This window comes from Dendrobates tinctorius, unplaced genomic scaffold (assembly GCF_039654945.1).
Source record: "Dendrobates tinctorius isolate UK_male_01 unplaced genomic scaffold, ASM3965494v1 ptg000021l, whole genome shotgun sequence".
In the NCBI taxonomy this organism is placed as follows: domain Eukaryota; kingdom Metazoa; phylum Chordata; class Amphibia; order Anura; family Dendrobatidae; genus Dendrobates; species Dendrobates tinctorius.
In genome coordinates, this window is record NW_027361689.1 from 21,777,498 (window position 1) to 21,805,146 (window position 27,649).

At 45.8% G+C, this 27,649-nt stretch overlaps 1 long non-coding RNA gene across 2 annotated transcripts in view; it reads left to right on the plus strand.

Annotated features, from left to right (window-relative positions):
* LOC141083723 (uncharacterized) overlaps nt 1-27,649 on the plus strand; it is a 356,895-nt gene that overhangs the window by 312,987 nt on the left and 16,259 nt on the right. For both annotated transcript variants that reach the window (XR_012230801.1, XR_012230802.1), the window contains exon 3: nt 9,106-9,270. This is a non-coding gene — a long non-coding RNA (uncharacterized lncRNA). The remainder of the gene's footprint in view (nt 1-9,105; nt 9,271-27,649) is intronic.

The window sequence follows — 27,649 nt, forward strand, 5'->3', positions numbered from 1 at the left end:
GGATATGTATGATGGGTATATGGGCATGGGACTATGAGATGAAGGATGTGTGATGGGTATATGGGCACTCGACTATGGGATGGCGAATATGTATGATGGGTATAGGGGCATGGGACTATGGGATGGAGAATATGTATGATGGGTATATGGGCATGGGACTATGGGATGGAGAATATGTATGATGGGTATATGGGCATGGGACTATGGGATGGAGGATGTGTGATGGGTATATGGGCACTCGACTATGGGATGGAGGATATGTATGATGGGTATATGGGCATGGGACTATGGGATGGAGAATATGTATGATGGGTATATGGGCATGGGACTATGGGATGGAGAATATGTATGATGGGTATATGGGCATGGGACTAAGGGATGGAGGATGTGTGATGGGTATATGGGCACTCGACTATGGGATGGAGGATATGTATGATGGGTATATGGGCATGGGACTATGGGATGGAGAATATGTATGATGGGTATATGGGCACTCGACTATGGGATGGAGGATATGTATGATGGGTATATGGGCACGGGACTATGGGATGGAGGATAATTATAATTTGCTATAACTAACCACTGTTAGTTACTATGCCCGGGCAGCGCCGGGCTCTTCAGCTAGTATTTAATAAATATGAAATACAATAAAAGCACTATAAAAATATAGACACAGATATAGCTGGAATACTGAAAAACTATGATGTTAATTAATCTGTTATTCCTGGCAGGGGAAACAAAGCATGTGTCCAAAGTGGATATACATGTATTTGCCCAATGCAGGGCATTTCCCTTATTAGTACACATGGGGTCAAAATTGTTGGTGCCCCTCGTTTAATGACAGAAAAACCCACAAATGGTCACAGAAATAACTTGAATCTGACAAAAGTAATAATAAATCAAAATCTATGAAAATGAACAAATGAAAGTCAGACATTGCTTTTCAACCATGCTTCCACAGAAATTTAAAAAATGTATGCCAACAATATATATATGACCATACTGCATGTAAGCATTGTTATATTAAGTGGACTATATACTTTTGGGGGAAATACATGTATTTCCAGTTTTAACACATGGTTTGTGGCATCTATTTAAAGTTTTTTTTACTGTATTTCATATTTAAAATATAGTTATCTATTTTAGTTCCTGGGTACCTCAATTCCTAATTATCAAAGAATCCGAGAATGTTAGAGCTGGAAGGGACCTCCTGGGTCATCGTGTACAACCTCCTGCTCAGTGCAGTTTAGGATTCACTAAACCATCTCAGACAGATGTCTGCACAGCCTCTGTTTGAAGACTTCCATTTTAGGAGAACTCACTACCTCTCGTGGTAGCTGGGGTTTACCTTACTCCCAGGCTTTGTGTTTCTTCTTTGATGATTGACTGCACCAGTTACTAGACATCTGATATACAAAATGGAAGCAAAATAAAGTTGGCATACGAGTGCTGGAATGGCAGAGGTCTGAAAGGTACATTGGTCACCATTGGTCCATGTTACATTTTTGTGAACAATTTTCTTCTTTTTTTACATTGCACTGCTGACGTGCTACTTCTTGTGTCCTCATGTTCAATTACCCTATTTTTTGAGTTTCTTAGGCTAGTTTCACACTTGTTTTTTTTTGCAGCGCGTTTTTCCCGCAAAAAAACGCATTGAAAAAACGCATACATAAGCATACAACTGCTGCGTTTTTTTCAAGCATTTTTATGAGCATGCATGAAAAAAACGCAGCGTTTTTATGCGTTTGTATGCGTTTTTAGCGCGTTTTTACCGCGTTTGCGTTTTTTTCCAACATTTTTAGGTGGCCCCTCACACTACCCAAACCATGACTTTACTAACCCTAACCCTGACCCTAACCCTAACCCTAACCCTGACCCTAACCCTAACCCTAACCCTGACCCTAACCCTTAACCAAATCATACTTAACCCTAACCCAAACCCTAAACCCTAACTAACCCTAACCCTAACCCTAACCCTGACCCTAACCCTAACCCTAACCCTGACCCTAACCCTAACCCTGACCCTAACCCTAACCCTAACCCTGACCCTAACCCTTAACAAAACCATACTTAACCCTAACCCTGACCCTAACCCTAACCCTAACCCTAACCCTGACCCTGACCCTAACCCTTAACCAAACCATACTTAACCCTAATCCTGACCCTAACCCTGACCCTAACCCTAACCCTAACCCTAACCCTGACCCTAACCCTTAACAAAACCATACTAACCCTAATCCTGACCCTAACCCTGACCCTAATCCTTAACAAAACCATACTTAACCCTAATCCTGACCCTAACCCTGACCCTAACCCTAACCCTAACCCTAACCCTAACCCTGACCCTAACCCTAACCCTAACCCTGACCCTAACCCTTAACAAAACCATACTTAACCCTAATCCTGACCCTAACCATGACCCTAATCCTTAACAAAACCATACTTAACCCTAATCCTGACCCTAACCCTGACCCTAACCCTAACCCTAACCCTGGCCCTAACCCTAACCCTAACCCTGACCCTAACCCTTAACAAAACCATACTTAACCCTAATCCTGACCCTAACCATGACCCTAATCCTTAACAAAACCATACTTAACCCTAACCCTGACCCAAACCCCAACCCTAACCCTGACCCTGACCATAACCCTAACCCTAAACCCCCTTAACTAACCCTAACTCTAACCCAAACCCCTAAATTCCATGGTTTTAAAAAAAAAAACGCATATGCAAAAAAACGCATACATGAGCATGCCAGTGCGCACATATGCGCATCCATAGGCTATAATGGCCATTTTTAGCGCAAAACGTGCGCATATGTGCGCATGCGCTTTTTTGCAGGGCCAAAAAATGCAACATGCTGCGTCTGGAAAATCCCAACGCACACCCCAAAAAAACGCAGCGCATGAAAATCGCATACATGCGCTTACCAGCGCGCAGGTATGCGCACCCATGTTAAATATAGGGGAAAAAACGCATGCGCAGGTGTGCGTTTTTTTCCAGCGCTAAAAAACGCAAATGTGAAACCAGCCTTTCAGATACAGTAGGCGTCTTAAAGAGGAATTAAAACAAAACCATTTTAAGGAAATCAATGTTATCAGATGAAGCAGAAGGATGAGATCGCTGAAAAAGGTTTGAGACGTTCTAGAAGCAGCTCATGTAAAGCGCACTTTAGCTATTCAAACTGAAGTGTGACATATAATGGTAAAAAATGAGATTGTTAAGATGTCACTCAAAAGTTTTTGAGCTTCATAGTGCATGGTGCTTGCATTCTGAAACACATACCTGAAATAAAGAAAATTGATTGCTTTTAAGATGATTTCAACTTTTATGGTGTCATTCTACACAATATCACCTGAATGGTACTATATTTCATAATGAATGACAGAAACGGAAAAATCTAAAAGAGGATTCAGCACAAAATGTATAAAATATGACAAATACTGCACATATACTGTGTGTATATATATATATATAATATATATATATATATATATAGTGTATATATACAGTATATATAGTTGATTGCAAAAGTATTCACCCCCTTAGGTTTCACCTATTTTGTTACATTACAATCTTACAATCAGTGTACCTGTGTATAAATATTTTTGTAATCTGACCAGTGTGCGATGCATCAGCATTCAGCACTAAAGAGTCTAACTTGCTGTTGTGAAGTGAAAAAATATAGACATAAATTAAATTCATGGGATGAAACAGCTAAAAATTGGCATGTGCGTATGTATTCATCCCTTTTGCGATGAAGCCCCTAAAAACACTTGGTGCAAGCAATTACCTTCAAAAGCCACAAGCTTAGTGAAAGGAATTCCACCTGTGTGCAACCTAAGTGTCACATGTCTGTCAGTATTAACTGTGACAGGGTCACTGGCACAGTATTTGAGGGGAGATATCTGTCATGAACTTTGCTCTTTTCCATGATCTAGAAACCCATATGTTCCTCTTCAGCAGTGGTGGATTATAATGAGGTCAATCTGGGTGGCAGCCAAGGGCCCAGTGGTGTGGGGGGCCCACCGGCTCAAGGTAAATTGCCCCATTATAATCCGCCACCGCCTCTATGGCGGAAAGTCAGCTGGAGTGTACATAGTATAATGGATGTACTATGTCTCCCCCATGTAAACTCTGGCACATCACTGCAGGGCCATGGATGCAGGCAGTTACCAGGAGGAGCTATGAGAGGGGAAGAGGCAGTGAGGAGGCGGGGAATGGCTGCCTAATGTTTGTTTACCCTCTCCTTGTTTCCTGGTCTACAGTAGTTTTCTGTGATCGAGCAGCAGCGCAGAGATGACAGTGAGCGACGGCCAGAACAAGCTGTCATACATGTTGTCTTCGCAGCCGGAAATCATCATCATAGGCTCAGTAATACAGCAAATCTCTTCTTGCTGCCAAACTCTCTGCCCCCTGCAATCTCTGCTGCTCCCGGACTGTCAGGGAGAGGGGCGCTCGGGCGTGTAGGAGGGATCCCCTCCTCAGTGTGGAGCTCAAGGCCAGGGCTGTGCAGAGGGTTTCATGGTACAGCAGGATAAGTCAGTCCCTGGAGCTGCCCGGCCTGCCAGGGGTGCAGGTAAGACCTGGCCGCTCCATGCTGCTCAGGGGGGTGGTAGCTGCAAGTTCACTCACTTCAGGCTGAGATACTTCTTGCGATGCTACTCTTCTAGGGTGTATCTCAGCCGAGTCATGGAGGTACCTCAGTGTGGAATAGCATTATACAGGGAGTCCAGTCATCTCCATAGTGAGTGGTGGGGAGGTCCTGGGGTCAGTAGTAGCCGGTGACACTGAGGGGTCGTAACATTGTTACATTGTAGCCAGGATTTACCCCTTTCTCTGGGAAGGTGTCCATACACAGACAGCCAGTAACCAATCATCATAGTGGAAGTCGACTGTTTCCATTAACTTTGCTATATGTGGGCACCTCTAGTAAGGTGGGCATGAGATGGTGGGTCTTGTCACCTTTGCCTCACACATAAGTTACTATGAGGTGTACTCTATTCCTGCCACATTTCTTTCTTGGCCTACTGAGAGAAATGTTTTGACCAGTTAAAAGTTATAAAACCAGGGGATTGTTCATGTGTGCACTGCCCGCATGTAGTAATATGTGTGTATATATATATATATATATATATATATATATTTACTTACTCCGACCCCTATATAAACCCTGCCCCTCCGACCGCCGTCCAATTTCCCATGCTCCTGTTCCAATCCTGGGGTCTTTTTTTGTCCCCCCTTGGTCCTCCACATGCTGAACATCTGGGACATGATTAACATTGCGCAATGTGCGCTTGTTCGTCACCAGATGCAGCGTCGTGTCCATTATGTGAAGAGACGGTGACTTGTATGTGGCGTTAACACCTCTGCTGCCATGTTGGGCACAGCCTGTGACGAGGAGCGTCTCTTCCTGTGTATCCGGCCACAGGCTGCACACCGGAGGCTGCTTCTTCTATCTGGGGAAGTTCATGAAGCAGAAGCCTCTGTGTGACTCATGTGAAGGAACTTGTCTGACAGGTCATGGGTCCATGTCAGCAGGTGATTGCAGACTATTAGCTGGTTTCGATGTTGGGTACAGGTGAGTCAGGACTAGTTGTTGGGTGGAAGCCTTCCAGTATTTGTAAGGCCTCATGCACGCGGTGAATATTTGGTGAGTTTTTACCTCAGTATTTATAAGGCCTCGTGCACACGCTGAGTATTTGGTAATAATAATAATAATACATTTTATTTCTATAGCGCCGACATATTCCGCAGCACTTTACATTTCAGACAATAGACATTACAGCATAACAATAATCACATAGATCATAACAGATACCAAGAGGAATGAGGGCCCTGCTTGCAAGCTACAATCTATTTGGTGAGTTTTAACCTCAGTATTTATAAGGCCTTGTGCACACGCTGAGTATTTGGTGAGTTTTTTGCTCAGTATTTGTAAGGCCTCATGGACACGCTGAGTATTTGGTGTTTTTTACCTCAGTATGTGAGGCCTCGTGCACACGTTGTGTATTTGCTGAGTTATTTACCTCAGTATTTAACCCCTTCCTGCCCCTTGACGCATCGTATGCATCATGAAAACTAGTGACTTCCCGACCCCGTCACATGACCGGGGGGCCCACAGAGTCTGAACAGCCCGGAGCCCTGGCTACCCTTAATCCACTCCTGCACTTCAGGAGTGGGTTTGTAGGTGAGTAGGTAAGAGACAGGTGGGACACCTACTCACCCCATCTCCACCTCAAGGATGTAACTGGGTTGTTAAATGTCCAGCCAGCATTTTTTTTCTGTCTGTGATGTGTAGTGGAAGGAAGACTCCAGACTGGAGCTCTTGCGAGAGCTGCCATAGGTGTTGTCCCAGAAATACTGGGCAGGACTTTACTGTATATAAACTTTTTACTTTCATTTAAGCCAGAAAGGCTGTTTTCTGCTACCAGTTTTGGTCTTTGGTTTATGACAAGAGATGAGCGAATATTTCAATATTCGGTTCAGCTCATGATTATTGAATTTGCAATAATCACCAACTTAATCATCGATTCAATCACCGAATATAGCCAAACATACACAGAACAAAAGATGGTGTTTCCCATGCTGTGTGACAGCATGGGAAACACCGGCATAGCGCTTCTGATTGGTGGTGAAATCATCCCCATTGGTCAAAGAGCTATGGTTCCCACACTGTCAAAAGACAGCATGAGCACTCAGCTGTGATTGGAGGTGTAAAGTTTACCTCAAGTCACTGGTGTCAGCTGATAGGACTACAGCTCCTATCAACAGACACCTGCTGTCGCTAATAAGAGTGAGAACAGGAGCTGATGATGGGAGAATTCATCAACTGCTCCTGCGCTGTAAATAAATAATTTTAAAAAACCTGCATGGGTTCCCCTGTATTTTTGATAACCAGCCAGGCAAAACTCACAGCAGGGGGCTGCAACCCCCAGTTGTGAGCAAGGCTTCAGCAAGGCTGGTTATGAAGAATAGAGGGGTCCCACGCCTTATTTTTAATTATTTAAATAAATAATTTAAAAAAATGGCATGGGGTCTCCCCCATTTTTGACAACCAGCCTTGCTAAAGCTCACAGCTGGGGGCTGGTGCTCTCAACATGGTAAGGGGCCAGGATATTGGTACCCCCAGACTAAAAATAGCAGCCTCCAGCTGCCCAGAAAAGGCACATCTATTAGATGCGCCAATTATGGTGCTCTTCCCACTTGCCCTGTAGTGGTGGCAAGTGAGGTTTGTATTTGTGAAGTGGATATCACCTTTATATTGTCAGGTGACACCAAGCCGACAGCTTAGTAATGGAGAGGCATCTATAAGACACCCATCCATTACTAATCCTATAGTTACATGGTAAATAAAGACACAGACAAAATAAAGTCCTTTTTTTAGAAATAAGACTAAATACAGCTTTCCATTTTATTTAAAATTAACAAACACTGTTATACTCACCTAAGGATGTGTGTGCACACGCTGCGTATTCTGCTGCGGATCCGCAGCGGTTTTGGCCCTGCAGATCCGCAGCAGTTTCTGCTGCGGTGTACAGTACCATTATTCCCTATGGGAAATGGAAACCGCAGTGCAGATGCTGCGGATTTTTCAGCGCGGTTTTGCCTGCGGTTTCTAATCTGCAGAAAAAATTGCATGTCAATTCTTTCTGCGGATTCCGCAGCGGTTTACCATCTCCTCCATTGTGGAGATGATAAACTGCAGGGCAAAACCACAGGTTAATCCGCAGATATTTACCTGCGGATTTTGCAAAATCCGCCCAGATCAATCCGCAGCAGATTCCGCAGCGTGTGCACACAGCCTAAGGCCGGGGTTACACTAACTGACGCAAAATACGGTCCGTAGTTTACATGTGTAATACAGATGAATGACCCCTAAATAGTGCTCTGTATGTCATCCATAAGCAAGGTGTGGTCGCGTATTTTGCGCATGTCAGCATCCGTATGTGATCCGTATGTAATCCGTATGGCATCCGTATTGCGAGATTTTCTCGCCGGCTTGCAAAATGGACATTTAACGGTTTTGAGGCCTGCTACCTATTTAGATCATTAGCCTGCACCCTATTTATTGCCTCAGGAACAGATGGCTGCCTCCATTCAGTCCATTTGTGACCTTGCCTTCACTAGGTGTGTTGCTGTTGTATGTGCAACATGACAGACAGTCTGACTTTCAACACAACTGAGCAGGTTCTCTTCAACTGGCTTTTGTCACGCCGCTTTGGTCAACAATACCCAGTGATAGTGGATCCGCGGAGGAGGAGATGCATGTGGGTCCATCTACTTTTGAGGCAACGACTCACAAGAGGTCATTTTCACCGCCTCTATTCTTCTCTGCGGGAGCATCCAGCTAAATTCTACGAATACTGTCGCATGAGCCTTGCAACATTTGATCGACTCTTGGAGACAGTGCGCCCTGGGATAACCTTTCAGGACACAAGGATGCGCAAAGCTATATCTGCAGAGGAGCGACTTCTACTCACATTAAGATAAGATAAGATAAGATAATCCTTTCATCGTCCCACTATGGGGAAATTCAGAGCATTACAGAAGCAAGGCAGGAACAAGAACAGATACAGATGCATAAAGGCATTACATTGACAGTAGGTAGGTACATATACGAAAAAAAAAAAAATATATAACTGGACGATCACAGCTTTGGATCTATCAGTTCACTGTTTGGGTCATTCTCCGCTTTGGACAGTGCTGGTTATACAGCCTAACTGCAGCAGGAAGGAAGGACTTTCAATATTGCTCCCTCTCACATTTAGGATGAAATAGCCGGTCACTGACAGTACTGCACATCTTTGTCACGGTCTCATGTATCGGTCTCATGCATTACGGTATGTACTACACAACCACATTCTCTATGTTGATGATGTGTTGCCCAAAGTATGTATTTTTTGCTTCATGGACTAATTTTAAAGCCCTCATCTTATTCCAGATATGTTGAAACTTACAGACCAGAATGTTATGTGTAAGAAGCACTGAATATCACTTAGTCATTGTGCAACAAAATTTGTGTGTTATTAGATGTGAATTCATAACAAGTTTGGTATGTATGTACCTTTTTTTTTAATTTGTGCATTCTAAAATGTTCCTCAGCTTCCTGTCCACTGGCCTGTCTTATGACGCCCTCCACCATGAGTTTCTGATTGGAAGATCTACAATTTCTGGCATAGTCAGGTCGACATGTAGTCAAATATGGTCAAGATTACATCAACTCGTCATGCCCGAGCCCAGGATGGAAGACTGGTTGAGGATATCAAGGTACTTTGAGGAGGAATGCCAGTTTCCTAATTGTATTGGGGCCCTTGATGGCAAACATATCCGGGTGCGTAAGCCGCCAAACTCTGGCTCCCAATTCTTCAGTTATAAACAATACTTTTCTGTTGTATTGTTGGCTCTGGCCGACCCTCAATGCAAGTTTATAATTGTTGACATTGGGGCCTATGGAAGGACGGGAGACTCTCGAGTCTTCAATACTTCCATTATGGCTCGGCGGCTACGCACCAACCAGTTGGATCTACGACCACCACGCCAGCTACCAGGCTCCACTCAAGAATCTGTCCCTTATGTCCTTGTGGCAGATGAGGCTTTTCAGTTAACGCGCAATGTCATGAGGCCATATCCCCGGCGCAACCTTGATCACAGGCGCAGAATTTTTAACTTGCGCCTATCATGTGCTCGGCGACTGGTGGAGTGTTCCTTTGGCATTCTTTGTGCCAAATGGCGGGTACTCCAGTCTGCCATTCAGCTGAGTGAACAAAATGTTAATGAAGTAGTTAAAGCCTGTGTGGTTCTTCATAACTTCACCAGGATAGATGATTGTTCCTCCTCTGGTGGTGTTGTGCGTGGGTTGGCCAATGTGCATAGGGTGACACCACCTATCAACCCTCAACATAGACCGCTCTCTGGCCTCAAAGTGCATGATATTTTCACAAATTACTTTATGTCACCTGAGGGGGAAACGTCTTGGCAAGAGCATGCTTTATCTATGTTCTAATTTTGTGGTTTATGTGTGTCTAAATATATACCTGAGCAGGTAAAGCATCTGACTCAGATGTCTCAGAAACTCATTGGGGAACAACGAGTCCTGGCTCAGTCTCAGCAGCTAATCGCTGACACTGTGCAGGGGGCTTTATCATCGAGGGCTCAAGATGTTACATTAGTTCCCCCTGAGTCCCCGGTTAAATTACTGGATACCTTTTCTGGAGATAAAAAGGAATTTAAAGTTTTGAAGGAGGGCTGTAAGCTGTTTTTCTCATTAAGGCCGCACTCTTCTGGGGATGAAAGTCAGAGAGTGGGGGTCATTATGTCTCTGTTAAGGGGAGCCCCCCAGGCTTGGGCTTTCTCCCTTCCGACCACTGCCCCTGAGCGTATGACTGTGGATGCATTTTTTGAGGCCCTGGGGCATATTTATGATGAGCCTGATCGGGTGCGTATGGCTGAGGACATGGTGATGAGTGTATGTCAGGGGAAGCACTCAGCCGAGTGGTTTTGCTCAGAGTTAAGATGCTGGGCTGCTGAGGTCTTCTGGGATGATGCCGCCCTCCAGGGCTTGTTCCGTAGAGGCCTGTCTGAACATCTGAAAGATGCCTTGGCACTCCACCCTCCGCCTGATTCTCTGGAGGATGCTATGACACAGGCCATCCGAATGGATCGCAGGCTACGGGCGAGAGGAGTGATGCAGATTGAGACCCCGTTATTCTCCCAAGGAAGGGGAGCCAGTCCTACATTGGAAACCATGGAGATGGGAACCATCGACCTCAAAGAGAAAGAAAGGAGACGACGGCGCTTTGGAAAATTGTGCTTTTACTGCAGTGATTCTGGACATTGGAAAAAGGACTTCCCCTCCTGCCCACTGACTAACAAGCGGCTGAGTCTGGGTGATCATCTTGGAGGTCACACAGACTCTCAGATACCCCTTTCTTCATTTTCTAAGATACTATTAAAGGTGGAACTTGGTGTTAAGAACTGTTTTTTCCCTACTTCGGCTTTTGTTGACTGTGGATCATCCTTGAACCTGATTGACTCCAAGCTGGTGGCCAGCTGTAGATTAGGGACAGTTAGGTTGGAGACTCCTATAAAAATAATGGCCATTGATTCAACACCTCTCACTAAGGATGGTCTCCATTTTGTTTCTGAGGAATTCACCCTCAGGGTGGGGGCCCTTCACCAGGAGCGTATGTCATGTTTTGTTTTGGATAACCTCTCTGCAGGCCTGGTGTTAGGGTTTCCCTGGCTGCAACGGCATAACCCGATTATTGACTGGGGTTCCCGGGATATTGTTAAATGGGGACCTAATTGTTCTGAAAGATGTTTTGCTATTGTGTCTGTGTCGTCCATTGGTCTGGAAGGTATTCCGGAGTAACTGAAGGACTATGCTGACGTTTTCTCCGAAAAAGAGGCTGAAGTTTTACCACCCATTTGATTGTGCCATTGACCTGGTTCCAGGTGCTAAATTGCCCAAGGCCCGCTTGTATAACATTTCGGGTCCCGAGCGGGCTGCTTTGAAAGAATACATTTCCGAGAGTCTTCATAAAGGACACATTCATCCTTCTGTCTCTCCCGTGGCGGCGGGGTTCTTTTTCGCGAAGAAAAAAGATGGTGGTTTGCGCCCATGCCTCGATTTTCGAGAGTTAAACAAAATAACTGAGAAATACTTACCCCCTCCCACTTATTCCTGATTTGTACAACCAGTTGTCTGGGGCTAAGTGGTTTTCAAAATTAGATCTACAGGGAGCATAACCTTATCCGGGTCCGGGAGGGAGATGAGTGGAAGACTGCTTTTCTCACTACTGAAGGGTTGTTTGAGAATTTGGTCATGCCTTTCGGTCTGACCAATGCTCCAGCAGTCTTCCAAAATTTCATCAATCATGTGTTCTCTGATTTTGTTGGACGTTTTATGGTTGTGTATTTGGATGACATACTTATCTACTCACCTGATAAACAGGCTCACATTGGTCATATTCGGGCAGTTCTCCAAAGGCTTCAGGAGAACTGTCTCTTTGCTAAGCTAGAGAAATGTTTATTTTTTGTTCAGGAATTGTCTTTTCTAGGATTCATTGTGTCTCCTGAGGGGTATCGCATGGATCCAAATAAGGTGCAGGCCATTGTCGATTGGGTTCAAACTTGTGATTTGAAGGCTCTGCAGCATTTCCTAGGATTCGCTAATTATTATCGCAAGCTTATAAGGGGGTTCTCACAGGTAGTTAAACCTCTCACAGATATGACTCAAAAGGGGGCAAATATTAAGAATTGGTCAGCCGCAGAGATAGCAGCGTTTCAGTTTTTAAAAAAATGTTTCATGCCTGCTCCACTTCTTATTCAACCGGACCCGTCTGAACCATTTATTGTTGAGGTGGATGCCTCAGAGGTGGTGGTGGGGGCGGTGATGTCCCAAGGACCCGCCACTTTGACTAATTTGAGACCCTGTGCCTTTTTCTCTAAGAAATTCTCCCCTGCGGAGAGAAACTATGATGTTGGGAATCGAGAACTTCTGGCCGTGAAGTTGGCCTATGAAGAATGGAGGCATTCTTTGGAGGGAGCTGTCCATCCTATAGCCGTAATTACGGACCACAAAAACCTAGCTTACATTGAGTCAGCTAAAAGGTTGACTCCTAGACAGGCTAGATGGTCACTTTTTTTCCCCGATTCCAGTTCTCCATCACTTTTCGGCCAGGATCCAAAAATGTCAGAGCTGATGCCTTGTCACGCAGTCTGGATCCAGTGTCCCCCCCGAACCTCCATCCTCCATTCTTCAGCCTGGGGTGGTGGTAGCAGGTATTTCTAATGTGTTGGAGCTAATAAAAGAAACAAAACAGGGCACATCCACTGTGTGAAACCTTTAAAACACAATTGTAATGGTGAGGCAAGGAGAGACTCACCTGATAGGGTTGTGAAACTTCGGTCACAACACCTACAAACGCATGAAACAGCTGCTGCAGTCTGCACAGGGTCCAAAGACATGTAAGTGAAGATGGCTTTAAGGTGCAATGATACACTGCGCTGCTGTAGGTATAATTCAAGGAACTTTATTGGTGCCTACGCGTTTCCTGAGCTGTCCCAGCTCACTTCATCAGGGCATGATGTCTCTTGCCCCTCCGGCTAAGCCAGTGGATAAACTTTTTGTACCAGCTCAATTTCGTCTCAAGGTCCTTTGGGAGTTCCACGACTCAGTTTTGGGTGGACATCCAGGGATCTCAGCTACCCGGAAGGCCATCACTAGGATATTCTGATGGTCTTCTTTAGCCTCTGATGTTGGGGAATTTGTGTCTGCTTGTGGTGTATGTGCCCGTGCGAAAACCCCCCATAACCGGCCGGCCGTTGAATTGGTGCCACTGCCAATTCCTGATAGACCATGGACCCATTTGTCCATGGATTTCATCACCAATCTTCCCCCTTCCAAGGGTAATACCGTCATTTGGGTAGTGGTGGACAGGTTTAGTAAGCAGGCACATTTTGTACCCTTGGCGGCTCTACCTAATGTGGAAACGTTGTCCAGATTGTTTGTTGAGCATGTGGTACGGTTGCATTGGGTACCCTTGAATGTGGTGTCTGATATGGGGGTATAATTTGTTTCCAGATTTTGGAGGGCATTTTGTAAGAGGCTTGGGTATTGGTCTGCCTTTTTCATCTGCTTATCATCCAGAGACTAATGGGCAGACTGAGCGGACCAATCAGTCTCTGGAGCAAATTCTTCGTTGCCCGACCTCAGCCCGACAGGATGATTGGTGTACTGCGTTACCTTTGGCCGAGTTTGCGTTTAACAACCGCAGTAACCAGTCTACGGGTACATCTCCCTTTTTCTGGAACTATGGGATTCATCCACATTTTGGAGAGTTCTCCCGTTTGTCCTGGGGCAGATGAGACTATCCAGCAGGTAGGGGAGGTATGACGGGAGGTCCAGAGTAACATTACGAAGGCTCAGGCTAAATACAAGTTTTTTGCAGACAAAAAACGGTCCGTGGGGCCGGTGTTCCAGGTTGGGGATAAGGTATGGTTGTCTACCAAGAATATAAGGCTCAAGGTCCCCTCTGCGAAACTTGGACCTAAATTTATTGGTCCCTATGAAATTACTGAAGCGGTTAACCCGGTGGCTTTTTGGTTGCGTCTCCCGCTGTCTCTACGGGTCCCCAATGTGTTCCATAGGGCCCTTTTGAAACCTGTGGTGTCCTGTGGGGAGGGATCAATGTCTTCCCTGCCACCGGTTTTGGTAGACGGGCAGTCTGAGTACGAGGTGGAACGATTTGTTGACTCTAGGTCGGACCGTCGTGCTCTTCAATATCTTGTGCATTGGAAAGACTACGGTCCTGAGGACGGGTCATGTGTTCCTGCCCGATCGGTTCATGCGGATCGGTTGGTCCGGGCCTTTCATGCCAAGTATCCTGAGAGACCCGGGGGTCCAGTGGGCCACCCGTTGAAAGGGGGGTACTGTCATGATCCAGGACGGGGCTTTGTCATTGGCCCGTCCTGGTCAGACAGTGGTTAATTGTTTCTGCCTCTCTCTGGCAGAGGGCGGCTGTTTAGTGGCCACTCGACCTAGGTCCGGTGTCAGTTATACTCCTGCCCTCGGCCGAGTTAGTTGACCTCTTGCATACATGTGCCTTGTGCCTGATAATTTGTTGCTTGCTTGGTTTTGATCCGGTTCCGTCCCTGTTGCGAGTTCTGCCTGTCCTTCTTGTACTGTGCTACCTCTCTGTGTATGACTCTCTGCCTGTGACTTGACTAATCTCTGCTCATCCCTCTGATACCACTCCGCCCTCTCCTTGTATGACCTCTGCTTGTCTGACCTGCGCTTCCCTCTCCTCTACTACAGTATCCCTGCAGTTAGTATATTTCATCATCAGCAGCAGTAGGACGTTAAGCCCCGCCCCCTGCAGTCACATGATCGTAGGTCCTGGTACTCCTTACTACTTTCAGTGTCGCAGGTCCTGTCTGCTTGAACTTTCACTGCAGTATCGGACCCCGGGCCCTCCCGTAGTGTGGGTAAGTCACCCTGCTCAGCCGTGGCAGTTTGCCGACGCTGGCAGGATCTTGACACCTGCCTTCTACTACAAAACCTTTCATGAGATCTTAAGCCCCCACCTTCTGAAGTTGTGCAAGGAAGTGCTAGCGGGAGCGACTTTCCCGAAACAGACGCTGGAAACACATATCTCATTTCTATTACCTAACCCAAACAGAGAAATTCCAGCGGTACTGGAACTGTTTGAAAAATTTGGGGATCTCTCGAATTTCAAAGTGAGTCTTGATAAGTCAGAAGCAATGAGTATGAATATCCAAAATTCGTCCCTTCAGGACATTAAATCCAGATTCCCAATTAAGTGGAACTCGAGCCACATTAGTTATCTAGAAATTAAACAAAGCCCCCACTGGCACTCAGTGTTTACACTTAGCTACGTACCACTACTTAATTCTACTTTAGAATCGATCAAAGCATGGAAGGCACCTTTTGTATCCTTGATGGGACGTAAGAATTTATTAAAACGCTTCATCTTACCCAAGTTCATCTATGTTTCCAGAATGCTTCCTATTAAAATTCCTGCCACCTTTTTCCAAAGGGTGCGCTCCATTTTTGGGAGGTATATATAGAAAAGCTCCAAATCTAGACTTAATTTTAAGACACTATCGCTCCCTCGTTCTAAATGAGGCATGGGACCTCCTGATCCACAGAGGTATCATATAGCAGCAAAGCTGTCTCTGGTAGTTGACTGGGCGAGAAATTACGAACATAAATTATGGGTACAGGTAGCAAAGGAATCAATATCCATGCCGATTTCCACCATACTCCACGCCTCCAAGGAATTTATCTATAAATTAGACATACCCATTGCTATTACTAGGAATATAGTGCAAACTTGGGCGAATCATTCGACTTCACTAATGCCACTCCCATCACCATTAGCCAGAATTGTGGACTTGCCGGGTTTGTATCTGGATCAGGTCAAAACTAAGTCTATTGACTCCTTGCACCGAATTAGAGATGAAATAGGATTTTTTTTGGCAGAGGGCACCCTACTCCCATTACCAGAATTACAAAATAAGTCCCCAAATTACCATCTAAATTTTCTTAACTATCACAGACTCAAAAAAGCCATGGAATTGTATTTGAAACCTGGAGTCCCAGTCAGGAGATTAACGGTCTTTGAATCATTAATAACCCAGACCAAACTCCCAAGAGGTATTCTGGCAAAACTGTACCAGATGTACTCATGACGAATTCAATCTCCGTTAAAAGAGCGTATATACTGGCATGGGAGAAAGAACTGGGCATCAGACTGCAGGACTGGGAAGTTGAACATATTTATAAAAATTCATATGGCCGGTCAGGATGTGTGAGAGTCCAAAAAAACTCCTATAAGAATGTTACAAGGTGGTACATCACTTTAGTGATAACACATAGATGGTATCCCAATATTCCTCCAATTTGCTGGAGATGTGCTACAGATAAGGGAGCATTACTTCATTTATGGTGGTCGTGCAATATGATAAAGCCGTTCTGGGAAGGTGTCCAGAAAATTATTACTAAATTGTGTAAGCTTACAAAACCTCTACAACCGAATCTTATTTTCCTGAACTGGTCCAGTGATTTCCCGCAAACAAAGTATAAATCCTTATTGTTATTTGTGGTGGCGGCAGCTAAATTACTTATTCCTCCAAAATGGCACTCCCAGAGTTGCCCGTGGACTTCAGAGTGGATACAAAAAGTAGATCAGTTGTAGAAATAATCGCATATACAAACCTCTCCCATGCTAAATTTAGGGAAACTTGGGCTCCATGGGTATCATTTAGAGAGACTGATGACTATTATGGACTTCTTCAAAGATAGTAAGTTGAAAGATTCAAGAAAATGATCTTCATCTTATACTAAAACTAGACCAGATTCTAAGGCATTGATAACACTATCTCTGAAATCCTTCTGAGATAGTCTGAATTTAGGCATCATTCCGCCCCCCTCCCCAGCCGTGGGAACTTTTCTATCACCCCATTCCTATCGTCTGTTTATTCTTTTTATATCTGTATTTTAGAATGTTTAGCTTTTAGAAATGTATGTAAAAGAATTAGTTTCCTAGAGAATAATTGTACAGGAGACCGAACTACATTGCTTTACAGTAGGATATCGGATTTCTGCTGAGGAATTATTACGGTATATTTGAACGAATATGATTAAGGACATGCTTACCTATGATTAATCAAGAAAGGGCTTTCAATACTCCATTGTAAGACTATATACATTTCAAAGAATGTTCTTCTTGTTTTGCATTTAAAAATCAATAAAAAGATATTTAAAAAAATGTAATGTGGTCCTTAAAAACTAAATATTTTTTTATTTTGTTGGAAAAATGACAAATTGTTAATAAATTTGTAACTTCTAACTTCCTAAAAATAAAATGTTCAAAAAACGACACTTATGTAAAGTAGACATGTGGTAAAGGTTATGTATTAATTATTTTGTGTGATATAATTATCTGGTTTAAAGGCATACAAATGAAATTTTTGAAAATTGCTACACACTGAAAATTCAACACCTCCCTGCACCAACTGAGACAATTGGACAACTGAGTTGTCAAATCAAAGTGCTGACACCTTTAACACGATCCTGTACTAGAGTGGACGGCTGAGCTGTCAGTAACTGCATCCCAAACACACTAAAGGCTAGAACCGTAACAAGCAGAATCCATCGAATCACCAGCAGGAGCAGTCAGTGACTACTCTGTGTCGGCAGAGATCGGCATTGGACACAACAGGCAGGTAGATATCATCTACCAACCTGTTAGTTTTTGGACCCATAGTAAAAAAAAAAAAAATAATAATAATTTTATTTCTATAGCGCCAACATATTCTGCAGTACATTATAGAGGGGACTTCTACAGACAATAGACATTACAGCATAGCAATAAACACATCGATCGAAACAGATACCAAGAGGAATGAGGGCCCTGCTCGCAAGCTTACAATCTATGAGGAAAAAGGGGAGACACGAAAAGTGGATGGTAACAATTGCTTTTATTGTTTGGACCTGCCATAGTGTAAGAATCGGGTGTTCCTGTTGCTGCATGAACCAGTTAACAGTCTAAATATGTAACAGTGCAGACAGAGAGGGCTATTAAATGCATAAAGCATGTGAGAACATGATGCGAGGAACGTGGTTATGGTAAAAAATTTTGAATGAGCCACACAGGAATATGTAGGTTAATGCATTGAGGCAGTAGGCCAGTCTGAACAAATGCGTTTTTAAGGCACGCTTAAAACTGTGGTGATTGGGGATTAATCGTATTAACCTGGGTAGTGCATTCCAAAGAATTGGCACAGCACGTGAAAAGTCTTGGAGACGGGAGTGGGAGATTCTGATTATTAAGGATGTTAACCTCAGGTCATTAGCAGAGCGGAGGGCATGGGTAGGGTGGTAGGCTGAGACGAGGGAGGAGATGTAGGGTGGTGCTGAGCCATGGATAGCTTTGTGGGTGAGGGTAATAAGTTTATACTGAATTCTGGAGTGGATGGGTAACCAGTGTAAGGACTGGCACAAGGTAGAGGCATCGGTATAACGATTGGTGAGGAATATGATCCAAGCTGCAGCATTCAGCTGTATAGACTGTATCCCATTGGAGAAGTGCTAAGCTTTCTGACCATTATTGTGTGAGTAACTGATTAAGAGTTGGGCCAAAGTTTATGAGTAGTTTCTAGTGTTGAGCAATACCTTCTGATATCGTGAAATATCGGATCGGATTGGATCGGACCGATACCCAAAAAGTATCGGATATCGCCGATTCTGATACAGGAAACCAATGCAAGTGAATGGGACAGAAATATCGGAATTAAAATAAACCCTTTTTTTCCTTGTAGGTTAATTCTACATGAAGAAAAACAACTAAGAATAATGTAGAATGTATTGGGGGAGGTGGAGGAGACATTAAAGTTAGAGTTGAGCGAAACGGGTCGAACAATTTCAAAAGTCGCCGACTTTTGGCAAAGTCGGGTTTCATGAAACGAAACCCGACCCTAGGATGAGGTCGGCCATGAGGTCGGCGACTTACGCACCAAAGTAGCGTTTCAAAAGTTTGTTTAGTGCTCTTTTTCAGCCAATCAGGATCCACGGACACTGTGGGCAACGTGATGACATAGGCAAGGGTCGCCACCATCTTTCAGAAGGGCATGCAAGTGATTGGCTTGCTTTGGTGGGCGTCACAGGGGTTATAAAAGAGCGTGCACGCCGACCGCCATCTTACTTCTGCCGATCTTAGCATAGGGAGAGGTTGCTGATTCTGTAGGGAGAGCGTTAGGCAGGGAAGAAGACAAAAAAACTGCTTCTGCTGCTAGCGATTTTGCCTGTGCAACACACCAGTCACTGTGTGTGCAGTGCAAGGGGAGGCTATATTGTGGTGGATCAGCGGTGTTGGTTGTTAGGCTGCCTTCTAAGGCTTCCTGACAGCTGCATTGCTGTTTCCCCACTGCTCTGCAAACTGCTTTTTTAAAAGCAATCCCAATTTTTTTTTTGTCCTGCTAAGGTACTGAGCGTGCATTTATTCACACCATACAGCGGTGTACGCTCCTCACACAGTACCGTGTAACGGCTGTTATCACAGCCACAGTATAGCTATCTGTGAGTCACTGTGGAAGGATAAGTGGAGGACTTGTTCCGTTCTTACAGACCTACACTCTAGGGAGATTCCTATTCTGCCCAATTCTACAATTCACTTTTTTCACACCTGTGCCATCGAGCCTGTGACATAGCGCTGTGATATTCAGTGGGCCTCACACAATCCAAGTGTCCAGTGTCCACAAGTGTCTGCAGAAATTCAAAATCTCCCTTATCTTGTAGTCACTTTTTTCACACCTGTGCCATCGAGCCTGTGACATAGCACTGTGATATTCAGTGGGCCTCACACAATCCAAGTGTCCAGTGTCCACAAGTGTCTGCAGAAATTCAAAATCTCCCTTATCCTGTAGTCACTTTTTTCACACCTGTGCCATCGAGCCTGTGACATAGCACTGTGATATTCAGTGGGCCTCACACAATCCAAGTGTCCAGTGTCCACAAGTGTCTGCAGAAATTCAAAATCTCCCTTATCCTGTAGTCACTTTTTTCACATCAGTGCCATCGAGCCTGTGACATAGCGCTGTGATATTCAGTGGGCCTCACACAATCCAAGTGTCCAGTGTCCACAAGTGTCTGCAGAAATTCAAAATCTCCCTTATCCTGTAGTCACTTTTTTCACACCTGTGCCATTGAGCCTGTGACATAGCACTGTGATATTCAGTGGGCCTCACACAATCCAAGTGTCCAGTGTCCACAAGTGTCTGCAGAAATTCAAAATCTCCCAGAAATTCAAAATCTCCCTTATCCTGTAGTCACTTTTTTCACACCTGTGCCATCGAGCCTGTGACATAGCGCTGTGATATTCAGTGGGCCTCACACAATCCAAGTGTCCAGTGTCCACAAGTGTCTGCAGAAATTCAAAATCTCCCAGAAATTCAAAATCTCCCTTATCCTGTAGTCACTTTTTTCACACCTGTGCCATCGAGCCTGTGACATAGCGCTGTGATATTCAGTGGGCCTCACACAATCCAAGTGTACAGTGTCCACAAGTGTCTGCAGAAATTCAAAATCTCCCAGAAATTCAAAATCTCCCTTATCCTGTAGTCACTTTTTTCACACCTGTGCCATCGAGCCTGTGATATAGCGCTGTGATATTTAGTGGGCCTCACACAATCCAAGTGTCCAGTGTCCACAAGTGTCTGCAGAAAATCTAAATATCCCCGTCCTATAGACACCTTGTACCTTGTTTTACATTACTATATAGTTTGTAGGATTTTGTCTACATTTCTACCAAAAATGAGGAAGGCTGGTGGAAGAGGCCGTGGAATTGGGCGGGGGTTGGCAGCTGGTAATGATGGTGTTGGTGGTGGATCTGATGGTAGTGGCAAAAGCAAAATAAGACCGAATGCAGGAGGTGTTGAGCCTGCGTCATTGTCTGGCTCCATAAGGCTTCGAAGGCTTAGTTTTCTAGGAGTTGGCAAACCGCTTTTAACGCCAGAGCATCAGGAAAAAGTTTTGTCTTACATTGCTGACTCAGCCTCCAGCTCTATCGCCTCCTCTTCTGAAGTTGTAAAAAGTAAAAGCACTGAGTCGTCATTGGAGGCTCATGTTCATGAACCACACCTTTCCTTGTGTCCTTCACCACAACCAAGATTGAAGGATGACGCAGGCCATACTACTGATTACTCCATGGAGCTGTTTTCACATACCATGCCTGGATTATCAAGTGAAATGGTGAATTACCCAGGCCAAGATGAATCTGACATGGAGTGCAATGATGCACAGCCGCTGATAGATGATTCTGCTGGTACATTCACTCAGAGCACTACATTGTCCTTGCAGTGTACAGAGCCAGATTCTGACCCTGATGAGACTCAGGTGCCCCTTCCCGCACACTATACCACCATACACGGTGACACAGAGGAAGGTGCACATGACATTGAAGAGGAGGTGATGGATGACCCAGTTGTTGACCCAGATTGGCATCCATTGGGGAAAGAGGGTGCTGCTTCCAATAGCTCAGATGAGGAGCATCCACAGCAGACATCAACATCGCAACAGCTGTTATCTGGCAGGCCCGGAGCACTCCAAAGACAGGTTCCAAAAATCAAAAGAGTTGCTGGACAGCTTGTCCAGAGGGTCAAAACATCACAGCGTGCTAGGCCGCAAAATGTCTGCCAAAGTAGGAAGAGTGCAGTGTGGCACTTTTTTTAACAAAATCATCATGATCAGGCCAAGGTTATCTGTAAGAAGTGCGCAAAGACCTTTAGCCGAGGGAAAAATCTGAAAAATTTGAATACCAGTTGCATGCTTAGACATTTAACCAGCATGCACTTGCAAGCATGGACACAACACCAAATCTCAAGTGCCACATGTGCAACTGATCACAAAGAAGGCAGTCAGCAACGCTACATTGTTTCCCCCACTGTAAGCCCACCGGTTAGCACAGCAGCAAATGTTGAGGTGTCGTTGCAAGGCCACAGCAGTCAGGGAATCCCACTGTTATATCAACGAAATACTGAATCTAGGCCATCAGAAAGGACACCAACTCCATCACCATCATCAACCCTCTCTCAGTCCGCCCTGTCCACCGCTACTTCCACCATATGCAGCTCTCAAGTCCAGCTCACCCTCCCAGACACTATGAGTAGGTCAAGAAAGTACTCAGTCTCTCATCTGCGTACACTGGGTTTGAACGCCCACATTGCCAAACTAATCTCGTTTGAGATGATGCCCTAACGGTTGGTGGAAAGCGCAGCTTTCCGCGAACTCATGGCCTATGCAGTACCACGCTATGACCTACCCAGTCGCCACTTCTTCTCTCCCAAAGCCATCCCAGCCCTCCACCATCATGTAAAAGACCGCATTGTCCATGCACTCAAGCAGTCAGTGAGTGGAAAGGTGCACCTCACAACTGATGCATGGTCCAGTCGGCATGGCCAGGGCCGTTACGTGTCCATCACTGCGCACTGGGTTAATGTGGTGGATGCAGGGTCCACAGGGGACAGCGGTGGTGGGACAGTGCTGCCTAGCCCACGGTATAGGATACAGTTGGCTGTAGGCGTTCCACCCTCCTCCTCCTCCTCCAGAAGCGAAAGCTCGTCCACAGAGCGCAGTCGTATGAGCACTCCATCTGCAGCTGCCACTGTTGCACACGATGTGTCCCCCTATCGAGCAGCTAGTGGAAAGCGTCAGCAGGCTGTGTTGCAGATGATGTGTTTGGGCGACAGACACACCGCCGAGGTGCTGGCCGAGTACTTGAAGCGACAAACTGAGTCATGGCTTTGCAGTGTACATCTTGAGGCAGGCAAGGTAGTTAGTGATAACGGCCGTAATTTTGTGGCAGCCATAGCCCTTTCAAAACTCAGCCACATACCTTGCTTGGCTCACACCTTGAACCTGGTGGTGCAGTGCTTCCTCAAAAAGTATCCGGAGTTAACAGCCCTGCTCCAGAAGGTGCGAAGACTGTGCTTGCACATCCGCCGGTCGCCTGTACACTCCGTTCGTATGCAGAAGCTGCAGCGATTGCTCCACCTTCCCAACCACCGCCTCATTATCGACATTGCAACAAGGTGGAACTCCACCCTGCACATGGTGGAGCGGCTGTGCGAGCAGAGGCAGGCCATAATGCATTTGTGGGAGGATACACGGCCAGGCACTTTGAGAGCAGACATGGAGTTGACAGGTGTGCAGTGGTCGAAGCTGAAAGACCTCTGTAAAGTCCTTCAGTGTTTTGAGGAATGCACACGGCTGGTAAGCGCAGACGACGCCATCCTAAGCATGAGCATCCGACTTATGCGTCTGCTAATGCAAACTTTGACGCACCTTAAGGAGCAGGCGTCTGCAGCCAATGTTGACGAGGAGGAAGAGGTGGAGGGAATCCTTGATGACATTCAGCCATTGTCTGCTCAGGGACCTCTCCTGGACGAGTTGGAGGAAGAAGAGGACGAGGAGGATGATGATGGGGATGATTACTTAGGGGAGGAGGATGCATCTCGTGGGCAAGTGAAAATGTTGGTGTGGCAAGGTCTGGTACAGGGTTTGTGCGTGACTGGAGGGATGTGGATTTGCCAGAAAGTGCTCCTCCAACCAGCACTCGCAGTGCATCATTGACGCCGGGAACATTGGCCCACATGTCAGATTATGCCTTGCGGATCCTAAAAAGGGACCCCGCATTGCCAAAATGATGAACGATGACGACTACTGGTTGGCCAGCATCCTGGATCCACGCTATAAAGGCAAATTACAAAACATCATGCCACAGTAGAACCTTGACCTAATATTGGCTAATAAACAAGCAACTCTGGTAAATCGGTTGCTTGAGGCATTCCCAGCACACAGCAGCGGTGATGGTTCTCACACGAGCCGTACGGGCCGGGGGCAGCTTGGCAGAAGTGTTCATGGTGCACACAGCAGAAGTGGCGTTGGAGACAGGGGTTTCATGACAATGTTGTGGACTGATTTTTCAAGTACCGCTCACACAACTGGTAATACAGCATCGATGGAAAGTGACAGGAGACAGCAGTTGTCAACTATGGTTACAAACTACTTTTCCTCCCATATCGATGTTCTCCCACACAGGTCATTCCCCTTTGACTATTGGGCTGCTAAACTGGACACCTGGCCTGAATTGGCACATTATGCCTTACAGGAGCTCGCTTGCCCAGCTGCAAGTGTGCTATCGGAAAGAGTCTTCAGTGCAGCTGGATCAATCCTGACAGAAAAAAGGACCCGTCTGTCAACCCAAAATGTGGATGATCCAACCTTCATTAAAATGATAAATGCATGGGTTTCCAAGGACTTTGTCCCACATTCCCCTGATGACACATAGGGTGACAGAAAAATGGCTTGCTTTGGTCCACCTCTTCCTGGGACTTGACCTATTTCACCTTTTGCATCAGCTGAATGTCCAACATCAACATATGCCACTTTCTAAAACTCCCTAACTGTGCTGCCTCCCCCCCCCATGGCCGGGGTCACCACCTAGCGCACGACACCGTGCGAGTGCCGTTGCCCTGGACAGGTGGGTAGGCCGACTCTTGGGCGCGGGCACTGGCACAGGGTCCCTCATAGTGCAATCAAGTGTCTCTGACGGTGGTGGTGCACACCCACCATCAGACACACCGACCGTACTATGAGAGGCCCAGTGCCAGTACCGACGCCCACGAGTGGGCCCCCCTTGCTTGGGCAGGGCCCCAGCATTTGCAATCTTTACCTCTCCCTGCTCCTCCGCTGTGTAGTCTGGGCCGTCAAATCCATACTGTGCCTGACACCGTCTGAGCCTGCCTCCTGATGTATAGACATATCTTTTGAATGTGTACGCTATCCATACATGTTATCCGGGGATACGGTACCCTTTCTCACCTTTGTGCAATCACTTGCAAGCCATACTGGGCCTTACACCGTCTGAGCCTGCCTCCTGATGTATAGACATATCTTTTGAATGTGTACGCTATCCATACATGTTATCCAGGGATACGGTACCCTTTCTCACCTTTGTGCAATCACTTGCAAGCCATACTGGGCCTTACACCGTCTGAGCCTGCCTCCTGATGTATAGACATGTCTTTTGAATGTGTACGCTATCCATACATGTTATCCGGGGATACGGTACCCTTTCTCACCTTTGTGCAATCATGTGCAAGCCATATTTGGCCTAACACCGTCTGAGCCTGCCTCCTGATGTATTGACATATCTTTTGAATGTGTACGCTATCCATACATGTTATCCGGGGATACGATACCCTTTCTCACCTTTGTGCAATCACTTGCAAGCCATACTGGGCCTTACACCATCTGAGCATGCCTCCTGATGTATAGACATATCTTTTGAATGTGTACGCTATCCATACATGTTATCCGGGGATACGGTACCCTTTCTCACCTTTGTGCAATCACTTGCAAGCCATACTGGGCCTTACACCGTCTGAGCCTGCCTCCTTCTGTATAGATATATCTTTTTAATGTGTACGCTATCCATACATGTTATCCGGGGATACGGTACCCTTTCTCACCTTTGTGCAATCACTTGCAAGCCATACTGGGCCTTACACCATCTGAGCCTGCCTCCTGATGTATAGACATATCTTTTGAATGTGTACGCTATCCATACATGTTATCCGGGGATACGGTACCCTTTCTCACCTTTGTGCAATCACTTGCAAGCCATACTGGGCCTTACACCATCTGAGCCTGCCTCCTGATGTATAGACATATCTTTTGAATGTGTACGCTATCCATACATGTTATCCGGGGATACGGTACCCTTTCTCACCTTTGTGCAATCACGTGTAACCCATACTGGGCGTGAGAACGGCTGGCTAGCTGTTAAGCAAGCTACAGCACCTGTGGTTTGCACACGTAAGTTTTTCATTTTTTTCAGGAATGACGGTTAGGCATAATTCCGGAACTGTGGTTGACCTGCACTTACTGGGAAATCATCGTTCGCGAGTAATAATTGTAATCAGTGATCCCCATCACTAACGTTGTTCAGCGGGTTATCTGCACCTGTAAGCGACAAACGCTGGCCTTTTCAGTGTAGCGCACATGCAGCCACGGACATGTAAGGGCATGACACACCAGTTATTGGCCAATCTCATGTGCCAGAGCCTCACGTGTCCCTCTAGTAAGCCAGACTCAGACCGCGGGGCATGACGGAGTCTCGTTCATTAACGGAATTAAGCTTGCAATGTGTGCATCTGTTCTGTAGCTGGCATGGTTGAGGTTGCCCGTGTTGAGTCAAATTACGCCATAGGCTCCACTCCTGGTGGTGCCCTTCTGGACATTCCTTTAAGGTTCAGCTTTGCAACCATACTGCCCATGTAAAACAAACACTTTGCCTTCATGAACGCTGTTTGGAGGGTCATGACTCGTGGGAATAACACCGCCCAATCAGTTAACCTGCTAGAGAGATCCTTCGTTGCTCCCAAGCATGACATCACACTCCCTAGGAGGAAGGTAATGCCACTGTGGTGACCGTACTCCTGGGGGCGACACAAGTGCACTGATGCCCAGCCACTGCTCGATGAATCTGCTGGTACATTGACCCAGACCACTACATTCCCCTCGCACACTACCCGGCCTGAATCTGACCCTGATGAAACTCAGGTTACCCTTCCCATATACAGTTCCATCTTACACGGTGACAAAGAGGAAGCTGCAGATGAAAGTGCAGGTTCGGCCCACCCGCCATCAGACACACCACCGTACTATCAGGGGCCCTGTGCCAGTGCCGTCGCCAACGAGTGGGCCCCCCCCTGCTTGCTCAGGATCACAGCACTTGCAAGGTTGAAATACTGTGCAGTGAGATGGAAGATGGGGACGACGAGGAGTCCAGACTAGTACAGGGATTCCCAAGCGAGGAGACTTATTTGATTGTTTTCAATGTTGGGACAGCAATTTTTGGGGAGCACTATACTCTGGAGAATGATAGATGGGGCCCACCATACACTGGAACATTCCAAAGGTGGACATCAGACACTGGAGCAGCATTTACAGGGCCCATTATACACTAGAGCATTAGAAATGGGGCCCATTATGTTTGGAGCATTATTTGGGCCCATAAGACAGTGGAGCTTCATCCATGGGGACCAACATATACTGTAGCATTATGTGGAGCGCATCATATACTGTCTCAAACATTATATGGGACCAATGATTCTGTATGGAGAAATAGATGGGCCTCGTCATGAGATGTAAAAAGTGAAGTATTTTTCATTGTACTATACCGCTATTTCTCTGCCGTATCGGAGCATGATGAGTTGTGGTATGTGTTAAAGGGGCGCTCTTTCGCCCAGGGCACATGAAAACCTGGAGCCAGCCCAACCCCCCCACAACTTTAGCCAAATAACCCCCATTTTTCAGTGCGTAACTTGTATTATGAAGCTAATTAAGGTTGACCAGCTTAAGTAAGAAGAATTGATGCTTTTGGCATTCAAATGAGCACTGTAGGTGTGTTTCCTGTCCTCTTCTCACTGCCGACTTTTATTCCCCATTGACTTACATTGGGTTTCGTGTTTCGGGACGACCCCGACTTTTCCCTATAATCGGCCGATCTTGCTCGACCCGACTTTTGGAAAAGTCGGGTTTCACGAAACGAAACTCGAC